This window comes from Chaetura pelagica, unplaced genomic scaffold (assembly GCF_000747805.2).
Source record: "Chaetura pelagica isolate M959 unplaced genomic scaffold, ChaPel_1.0 scaffold405, whole genome shotgun sequence".
NCBI classification, from domain to species: Eukaryota; Metazoa; Chordata; class Aves; order Apodiformes; family Apodidae; genus Chaetura; species Chaetura pelagica.
The window spans coordinates 3,455,744-3,465,562 of NW_009953489.1; the positions used below are offsets into that span (position 1 = coordinate 3,455,744).

Sequence of the window (9,819 nt, forward strand, 5' to 3'; positions counted from 1 at the left end):
GGTCCGGAGCGGCCCTCCTCGCTGTGCTGGCACCGCAGGTCCGGAGCGGCCCTCCCCGCTGTGCTGGCACCGCAGGGGGTTGCAGCCCCTCCCCGCACAAAGCCAGCCGGGGCGGGAGGCAGGTGGGGACACCTGGTGGGTCCCCCAGGTCTGGGTGTCATCCAGAGCATCCTACACGTCCCCTGCTGGGAAACCGAAACGCCCAGAAAGTGCCCTCGAGTCAGCGGCCCTGACCCCAGTGTTGCCCCACTCTGTCCCAGCGGGGCAGGGCTGCACGGACAGGAGAGATCAGACCCTGCCCGAGCATCCCGGCCCAGCGTTCAAGGAACTCTCTTGGCTTTCTGTGGCTGCTGAGGCTCTGAGGCAAGTCCTGCCGAGGAATCCCACGGGCTGTTCCACTGCAAACAGCAAAGAGCCCATCTATATGGACCCAAAGAACAGTCTGCAGTGAGATGGAGCTTGTTCCTGCCTCAGCTTTCCTGTAGGGGTTTGCAGAACTGCCCTGGTCACCTCAGAACCAAAGTATCTGACCACCAGAGATCTGCAGTTCCTTGTGCATCCTTCCTTAAGTGAACCTTTAAACACCCTGTGCAAAGCAAATGATGAAATTAATGCCCTGGCCCTCTCCAGAGGATAGAAACAACACCCCTCAATCCATTGGCATAGCACCAGCCTCAGCGTGTTGGAACAGCCACCATGGAACATCTCCAGGAGACCTTGCACTGTCCTGTGGCCCCACCACCACATCCTCACTACAGTCTGATCAGCCCAGCCTCAAATCTGCCACCTCCAGATCAGCCCTTCCTATGGCACGGTTCCTTGGGGTCATGGATCTCACAGCCCCCTCCTCAAGAGCTCCTCAGTGGCACTGAGGGTGCCCCAAAGCCTTGACTCACCAGTACTTCCTTGCCCTACAGCACCCAGGCAGGTGTGCAGAGCATGGCCCAACCTAGGAAGCAGGAAACTGTGCCCTGAAAAGCAACTGCTGCTGAGCTGGCCTGACCCACCTAACGGGACCTTGTCCCTCACTGGGGACCTGGCCCTTGGTGTGGGATCATCCCAGTGCACCCCAGCACTGCTGGTCTGGGCAAAGGGAGCAGGGACCAGTGACAGCAGAGCTGGTTCTGCAGGGAGCGCTGAGGAGCTGCTGAAATGAGAGCACATTCAGCAAGTCCACCAGGTGGAGAAAAAGAGATGAGATAGAGCAGAGAGCTGACGCCAGGTCGGATCCTGTCCCTCCAATAACGTGGTGGCAGAATCAGGTGCTGGCAGGCACAGGCTGCAGCAGGGCAATGCCATTCCCCCCCCTCGCTTCCCAGCACCCCCAGACTCTGGCACCGCTTCCTCTTGCTCTGGCCAGATGAGCTCTGATCTGGGTTAAGTCAGTCAGCTTACAGCTCTAAAATCAAAAGGAAAACATTCCTGCCCTCTGAATCACTGCTGCTTAGGGCTCCCAGAGTAGCCGAAATACTTCCACCTGGTGAAAACAGCTTCACCCAGCCCAGGCACCCTTTTCATGGCAAAACTGCCAGCAGGTCATGCAGTGATGTGCCAGAGGAGGTGGCCAGCACCAGGGAGGTGTTTCAGGCTGTGGTTGTAGGAACAGGCTCGTTAGGCAAAAGCCTCTAATGGCTTTGATCTTTTTAGAATAAATCCCAGCTCCCCACTCTGCTCCACTTCAGCCTGTTCTGCTCCAACAGGTTCTTGTGCTGTGCTCAGCACTGCAGCAACTGAGGCCCTGATTCCTTATCTGATTTCACACCATATCAACCACCTGAGCGCTACAGATAAATCATCTTGATGTTAATTTGGGAGCTGAGTTTGTGAGTAAAGTTTATCCCTCATATTTATCTACTACAAACACATACAAAGGGAATTAGACCTGTGGATACTGCATTAATTAAAATGGCATTCAGGGGGGATATAACAAGCATTCCTTTGCCCTGCTCTGGATTCCACCTGGAGTAAAGAGCAGGCTCATTTCCTACCAGTGCATACAGGGGATTTCATTCATATGCCCTTCAAGTGCTTTGCAGTGATTAAAGCTTCAGCAGATGGGGACAGTGAGGCACAGAGAAAGAGAAAGCAGCCACAAGACCTTGCTAAGGAGGGTCTTCCCTACCCTAATGGCTTCCCTGGTTTTAGAAGCCCAGCAGAGCACAAAAAACCAACAACAAACAAACAAAAGAAACAAAGAGCACAACACTATGAACTTGATATAGGAGACCTGACACTGCCTCGACTCACGCCAGAGTCAATCAGAAGAAATAAGAAACACTGACTGAAATCAAGAGGCAAGAGGCTCAGATGACTCTTTTTTTGACCCAATGGCATTCACTCCATTCCAGAGCAAAGCCAGAGCAAAGCAGGATCTGTCCTTCACAGAGCAGCTTTCCATCCCAGGGTCTGCAGAATTCAACACCAGTTTTGCTGGACTTGAGTTCACCTTCCTCCTGATCGCTTTGGATTTGTTTTGCACAGGGCACTGCCTTGGAAATAAAACCCCCAAAGCTCATCACGTCCCAGTTTTTCTCCTGTCCTGACGCTACAAGTCGCCCTGCCCAGCAGAGCAGGGGGACCAGCCCAGCCCTGCCCAGCAGAGAAGGGGGACCAGCCCAGCCCTGCCCAGCCTCTCCTGCTGGGAGCAGAAAAAGACAAAGTGTTCGGGACCAAAAGACCCTCCTTGCATGCAGATATTCCGAGCCGAGAAAGAGCAAGAAAGATAAGAGCAAAGAAGGGAGTCTTCCAAAAGAGCTATTTCGGGGTTGGGAGGTGAAAATGCAAAGTGTGACTGTGCCTAGAGAAGCCCTGCGAGGGGCAGGGGTTGCAGAGCAGGACAACTCGTGCCTGGGTGTGCAGGACAGGACGGTCATTGTCTCCCTCTCCTGGCTGGTTCAGAGAAGAGGTGCTGAAGCTTTTTTTTGCTCCCAAGCTTAGTGGCGATGCCAGGCGGGGCACCCCGTGAGAGGACGGGATCTGCTGTAAGACACAAACAGCCACATTTTAAATGCCTCAAATCTTGCTGGTGGCCCAAGGCGGCTCAGCAAACGCAGGAGGCATCTCAGGTACCAACCGACATCTCCAGCCAGGAGGATGTGCCCAGCTGGGCTGGCTGATGTAGGGCAGTGCCCCAGGGACCTTCCCAGGGCTGGCACCTCCTGCACCGGGAGCTCAGCAGTTTGGCAGGACACTCCGGCCTGCCCTGGGATTGCTCTGTGGTGCCTGGGACAGCCCATATCCAGCTTTTCCGGGCTCCTCCTCTCTGCCCTGGAGACCCGGGAGATGTGCTGCATCCTCTGGCCAGGAGCTGCGGGGAAAGGTCTGTCCCTTCAGCCCTGCCCAGCAGAGAAGGGGGACCAGCCCAGCCCTGCCCAGCCTCTCCTGCTGGGAGCAGAAAAAGACAAAGTGTTCGGGACCAAAAGACCCTCCTTGCATGCAGATATTCCGAGCCGAGAAAGAGCAAGAAAGATAAGAGCAAAGAAGGGAGTCTTCCAAAAGAGCTATTTCGGGGTTGGGAGGTGAAAATGCAAAGTGTGACTGTGCCTAGAGAAGCCCTGCGAGGGGCAGGGGTTGCAGAGCAGGACAACTCGTGCCTGGGTGTGCAGGACAGGACGGTCATTGTCTCCCTCTCCTGGCTGGTTCAGAGAAGAGGTGCTGAAGCTTTTTTTTGCTCCCAAGCTTAGTGGCGATGCCAGGCGGGGCACCCCGTGAGAGGACGGGATCTGCTGTAAGACACAAACAGCCACATTTTAAATGCCTCAAATCTTGCTGGTGGCCCAAGGCGGCTCAGCAAACGCAGGAGGCATCTCAGGTACCAACCGACATCTCCAGCCAGGAGGATGTGCCCAGCTGGGCTGGCTGATGGAGGGCAGTGCCCCAGGGACCTTCCCAGGGCTGGCACCTCCTGCACCGGGAGCTCAGCAGTTTGGCAGGACACTCCGGCCTGCCCTGGGATTGCTCTGTGGTGCCTGGGACAGCCCATATCCAGCTTTTCCGGGCTCCTCCTCTCTGCCCTGGAGACCCGGGAGATGTGCTGCATCCTCTGGCCAGGAGCTGCGGGGAAAGGTCTGTCCCTTCTGGAAGCACCTTGCTGTGGAACTTCAGGAATCTTCCTTAGATACTTGGTCCAAGTGCCTTTTCTCCAAAGCCCCTCCTGCAGCTGATGGAGGGGCTCTGAACCGACCTCTGAGAGGGTCTCTTTGCATCCCTCCTGGTGCCCTGAGCGCTGCGGTGCTGCCAGAGCCCCTGTTGCTGCCCCACCAGCAGCACTTGTTGCTGCACTTGCAAAGGAGTAAGGACTGCACGGAGACAGGAGAGCTGCAGGGTGGGACAGACCAGCTCCATCACAGACAGACGGGAGAGCAGCCCCAGAATGGGGGAGAGGGGCCACGCTGGCAGGGCACAGCACAGCCAAGGGATGTGAGCAGCTCTGCAGGGTCTCTGCAGCAGGACTCAAGGCTGAGGGCAAGGAGCTGCTCAGCAGGCTGAGGCCAGGGCTCCAAGGCCACCCCAAAACTGTGTCCCTCTGCCCGGCAGCAGAGAGGTACTGAGGGAGAGCCCTGGAACTCTGCTCGTGAGAGAAGGACCCTCCTCCCTCTCTCAGCTCAGTACATGTTCACTCCCTTCCTCACATTCCTCATTACCTGAGCTTGTGGCAGGAGGTATCCAAAATCCTTGTCTGTGGGCAGTGAGGGGGCTGTGAGCAGTGCCCAGCAGAAGAGGCACCCACTGCCCTGGGAAGCAGCACAGGCAGCTTCATCCTCATGAAGGAACATACACTTTGTCCCCATCGCCTCTGGAGCGTGGGACGATCTTCTGTTGCACTTGCCACGGGGCATCTGTCCCTCAGCAGGTCGAGACTGCCACAGGAATTAATGGTAGCAGGTTTCCCTGATTTTTTGGGGGTCTGACTTCCAAATGTTCCTGCTTTTTTCTCTGTTTTTCTGTCACTGTCTGTGCTACCATCACTCACACAAGTCTCGGTCCTGGAGCTGGACCCTGTCACCTCAGCACTGTGCCAGCACAGAGCAAACTCCTCCTCTCCTTTCCCAGAGAGGGCATGGATGGACAATCAGGCAAAGCAAAGGAAGAGAAGAAAAAGGCAGTTACAGACCCCAAAGTGCTTTGGAAACAGTGACCACGATGCTGCAGATTATTGTCAACTGCTGGTGGGAATTTGCATGAAGCTGCCTGTGCTGGGTGCCGAGCTTGGCTCCAGGAGCCAAGTTGGGATCAGGCATCCCAATATGTTCTGGAAAGTTACCTCCAGCTCCAGACCCTGGGACTGCTCCTTCCACGTGCAAAACGCTCTGCAGCCCTTCCAGTCCTTCTCCTCACAGAGACCAGAAACCCTCCTCAGCACTGAGAACATGCTCCTTATGTTACACTGGAACAGAACGATCCCCTTTGCAGGTCTCCCCTTTGCTAAATCTGGGTTTAGCTAAAGCTGCCCTTGACATGAAACCCCTGCTCCTTGACATGAAACCCCTGCTCCTTGACATGAAACCCCTGCTCCTTGACATGAAACCCCTGCTCCTTGACATGAAACCCCTGCTCCAACCAGCAGTGCCAACACGTGTCAGAGCCCCGGGCGAGAGCAGAGCCCATCAAAGCTGCTGCAGGTTTCACTGGCACCTCGGTGCATTCCTGTTGCTTGGATGTTTTGGTTGGGGATGATGATTTTTTTGGGCATGTTTCCCGGGGTCAGCTGTAAACCTCCCGTCAGAAAGTGCCTTTACACTGGGAACTTGTGCTTGCTTGCTAGAAAACATGGCTCTGCTCCAGCACCGGGGGCTGACACGGGCTGTGGCCCTGCTTGGTCTTTCCAGGAGATCTTTTGCATTTTGGCTGGTTTTGAATGGGATGGGGAGAAAGGCTGAGAGCCAAGACCTTGGTCCTGAACATGGAGAAAACTTCCCAGGGCCAAAACTCAGGACAAAGCTGGTCCAGAGGCTGGCACCAAGGCTCCTGGGCTCAGCTCTGGGAGGGCAGTGGCATGCAATGCTTACAGTCTGCAGGAGGGGGAGGATCAGGATTTTGGGGTGTTCTTCTCCTATGGCTAGGATTTGCTGGTTCTGAGATACCCCAGGCTCTGTGCCTCAGTTTCCCCAAATGCATCTTCCCCTTTTTGGGGAACTGCTTAACTGACTCAACCTCTCAGGCATCCCTCTGCCTGCCCAGGTCTCCCAAAGAGCCTGGCCAAGGCACCCACCAGCAACAAACCTCAGAGGAACACTCCTTGGGTGTCCCTGTCCCTGCCTTGTCCCCTTTTGTCCGTAGTTTCCTCACAGCAGAGCAAAGCCAACACTTATCACTCATAACCAAAGAATTAGCTCCTTCCACTGTCAATGCAGCCCACAGCCTTCATCTATCTAATTCACTCAGATAGTAATTAGTTTTGTATTGCTTTACTCACTGATGCTAATACTGATTACAGGGACTGATAACTCGAGTAATAAATACAACCCAGGGCTGAAAATTACCTTTCTTTTTTATTGGTTAAAGCTGAAGTTAGTGAAACAAGACACAAATTGGTTTATGAGATGAGGCAGCTGCCTGCAGATTTGCAGCTTAATCCTACTAGTTCCCAGGTTTCCCTGACAGGGGAGGGAAGAACCCAGCCACCAAACTGGGTACTGAGAAGTCCCCCATGGAGGGAGGGGAGCCAGCAGAGCAGGGCTGGGTGCTACTGGGACAGAGGGGCATGGGCAGCTTTGGGTTGGTAGCATGTCCCCCTTGGCATCCCCTCTGACCCCCAAAACAGCCCCAAGAGGGACCTGATGTGCCTTTAGGAAAATCGATAGCTTTTGTGTTTTTCAGAAGCCCTAAATGTTTAATAACTGCGTGCTCCAGAAAGGTACTTCTTCCTGTGTGGTTGCACTGGTGACTGGGGAAGTGGATGCCAGAGCACCAGCTGCCCCACTCTGAACCTCCAAAACTTTGAGGAACAAAGAGGTTTCCACTGGTACCAGCCCAGCAGCTCAGCAGCAAGCACGAGCCATGGCAAAGGGATGGGTCACACAGACAGACAGACAGACAGGCAGATGGCATCCTGAACCCTCTCTGCCAATACCTCTGACTTCACTACAGCAGCCCAAATCCTCTGCCCTTTTGGCAGCACTGCCTTCCTGCACATGACAAGCAGATCCTTAGACAGCAGAAGCTGGCTCTGCTCCTCCATGGACACCAGGAAAGCTGCCCCAATTCTCACCAAGCAGGAGACAAGGGGAGAAAGTCCCACACTTTGCTCAGAAAGCCCAGTGTCCAGAGCTGCATGCACAGCCAGAATGAGGGTGCTGCACCCCAGGGTGCCCAGAGCACGAGCTCTGCCCCCCCATCCCAGCACCCACCCCTGGCTACTGCACCCCAAAGCAGCCTCTTCGACTCCACCACAATATATTGGTCACTTCAGGTTTTGATCACTGACCTGTGGAGAGCCCGGACAAGGCACAAAACAAATCAGAAGACCTTTGGCAGTTAGAAGTCCCAGAGCATCACACAGGTCACACTCTGGGGTACAGCTCCTGCCTGGGGTCATGGAGAGGCAGGCAGGGGCTTCTGTGAAGGACTGGATGGTTGGGGGGCACATAGGGGCAGCTCCTCCTTGTTTCACACAGGGGTTGCAGCCTGCAGTGTGTGCATCACTCGTGCTCCCAGCACAGGCACCCTACCTCCCACCCAGGACCATAAGAGGATGCTGCAGTACCAATACCTTGAAGACAACTCCCTCTCCTCCACGAGAAGAGCTTCCCCAGCACCTAGCTGGAAGAACAGCCATGTGCTCACCCCTCCAGCCCTGTTTAACAGCTGTCCCTCTCCCCAGTTCCTCCTTTCTTGTGTGCTGGCCTGCCAGTATCACTGCAGGGAAGGAGAGAAGGGGACAGCAGTAGCTTCTGCATTGTCAGGGAAAGCTGCCTAAATCAGCAGCCTCTCTCCCTTGAACCTCAATCCCTCCTTCCCCCAGCACAGGATCTCTACAGAGGATGGGAGAGACTCCACACATGTGATGGAGATGTGAACCCAGAACTGAATTAAACGTGGGAGACACTGAGCTGGGCGGTGCCTGGGATGAAAGGCCTATTTGGGGATTGCATCTGGCAGCAGAGCTACAGAAAGGAGATGCTAAAACTCAGAAAGGGCTCTGCAGTGCCAAGCAAGACAGCAGGCAGGCTGGTGGGAGAGCTCTGCATGGCTGGACTCCACTACCTGCAGGCAGCAAAGCCCAGGCAGAGGCTGCAAAGCAGAAACCAGCTCTAGCTGAAGGCAGCTCAGCAAAGCCAGGCCTTCAGCAGGGGCTTTGGGGCAGAAGGCAGAGGCTAACTCTGCCAAACTCAGCCCACGGTGCTCAGCCCCACAGCCTGGAGCAGATTTCATTCCCCATCCTCACCCTGATTTGAAGTTGGGTGAAAAGTTGGGAGTGCTGCATTCCCAGAGAAGGGGAAAAAAAAAAAAAGAAAGAGTAGCCAAGCACAGCAGCATCCTTGGCACAAGAGGCAATAAACTCAGTGTCCTTGAAAAAAACCTGACCCAATGCAGAGGACTGGGAGCTGCTCAGGGATGGTGGCAGCTCCTGGGGATGGGGGTATCACCCAAGTCCCCAGGTCGTAGGGCACTCCCTGGGGCTGGCAGGAGGGGAGGCTGGAAGGGCAGGGGGCAGCCCCACCACACAGCTTCCCCAGGGAGCTGCCACAGCCCTGGGCTGGCCCAGGGGGGTGGGAAGCAGCCCCTTTTTTGCAGCAGCCCCCTGAGCAGCGCTGGTGGCAGCTGCTTTGTCCGGCGCGGCGCATGCGCCTTCCCGAGCATCCCCAGCACACAATGGGCTGCTCCTGTGCTCCTGGGCAGCTCTGCCTCCTGCCCAGCCCTCCTCAGCCCCCCAGCTCTTGCATCTCTTTGCTTCCACCCCCACCAGCCCCCCAAAAATGACTCCCTTCTCATCCCTTCCCCAATGAAGGCAGCTCCTCACTCCAGCCCCGTGTTCCCGAGGGCAGCAGCAAAGACTCTGAGGGTGCAAAGCCAAAAAGGCTTTGGCTGCTGAAACTTCAGGAGCAGGGCAGGGACAGGAGAGGGGATTGTCAGCAGGAGCAGGGGGGGGAAAAAAATCTACATAAAGCAGCCAGGATGAGAGCCCAGCTGCTAATTGCTCCAACACTAAGAAGCCTCCATTCCCCTCCTATTTATAGCTGCTTTTTCTTTTTGGGCTTTTTTTTCCCCTCACTTCCAGGCAGCCTCACAATTAACCCCACAATCTGGAGCATCCTCTTGCAATTACTCTTCTTCCTTTTCTCAGTGACTGGGGGAAAGAAAATAAAGCAGCCAGGATGAGAGCCCAGCTGCTAATTGCTCCAACACTAAGAAGCCTCCATTCCCCTCCTATTTATAGCTGCTTTTTCTTTTTGGGCTTTTTTTTCCCCTCACTTCCAGGCAGCCTCACAATTAACCCCACAATCTGGAGCATCCTCTTGCAATTACTCTTCTTCCTTTTCTCAGTGACTGGGGGAAAGAAACCAAAAGACAACCTCCCTGCCTGCCCCTCCCCATTTATCTGAAAGAAGTCAAATGGAGTTTTATTTCCACTTGCAAGGGGTGGCTTTTGTGTGCCTCCTGTCCCCCCCCCAGCCCCCCTGCTCACTCCAGGGGCTGGGACAGGAAGGACGGGTGTTAAAACCCAATGAAAGAATAAAGAGAGAGAGAGGGAAGAGAAATAAGATGCTCCTCTCTCTCCCCCCAGCCTGTCACAGATGGAAACACCAAGGGACATCTAAATGTCACTCAAAAATCAGCAAAACTACCCCCCCACCCCCCCCCCCATCCCGCCCGGAG

General features: G+C 55.1%; 1 protein-coding gene across 3 annotated transcripts in view; it reads right to left on the reverse strand.

Annotated features, from left to right (window-relative positions):
* The window catches only part of OLFM1 (olfactomedin 1), a 32,799-nt gene that overhangs the window by 22,456 nt on the left and 524 nt on the right, over positions 1 to 9,819 (reverse strand). Inside the window, exon 1 of one of the 3 annotated variants that reach the window (XM_009998852.1) lies at positions 502 to 513. The exons of the other annotated variants lie outside the window; for them this stretch is intronic. The gene's annotated coding sequence lies outside the window, so the exon portion shown is untranslated. Of the gene's footprint in view, positions 1 to 501; positions 514 to 9,819 lie in introns of those variants that run through there. 3 annotated transcript variants of the gene reach the window in all.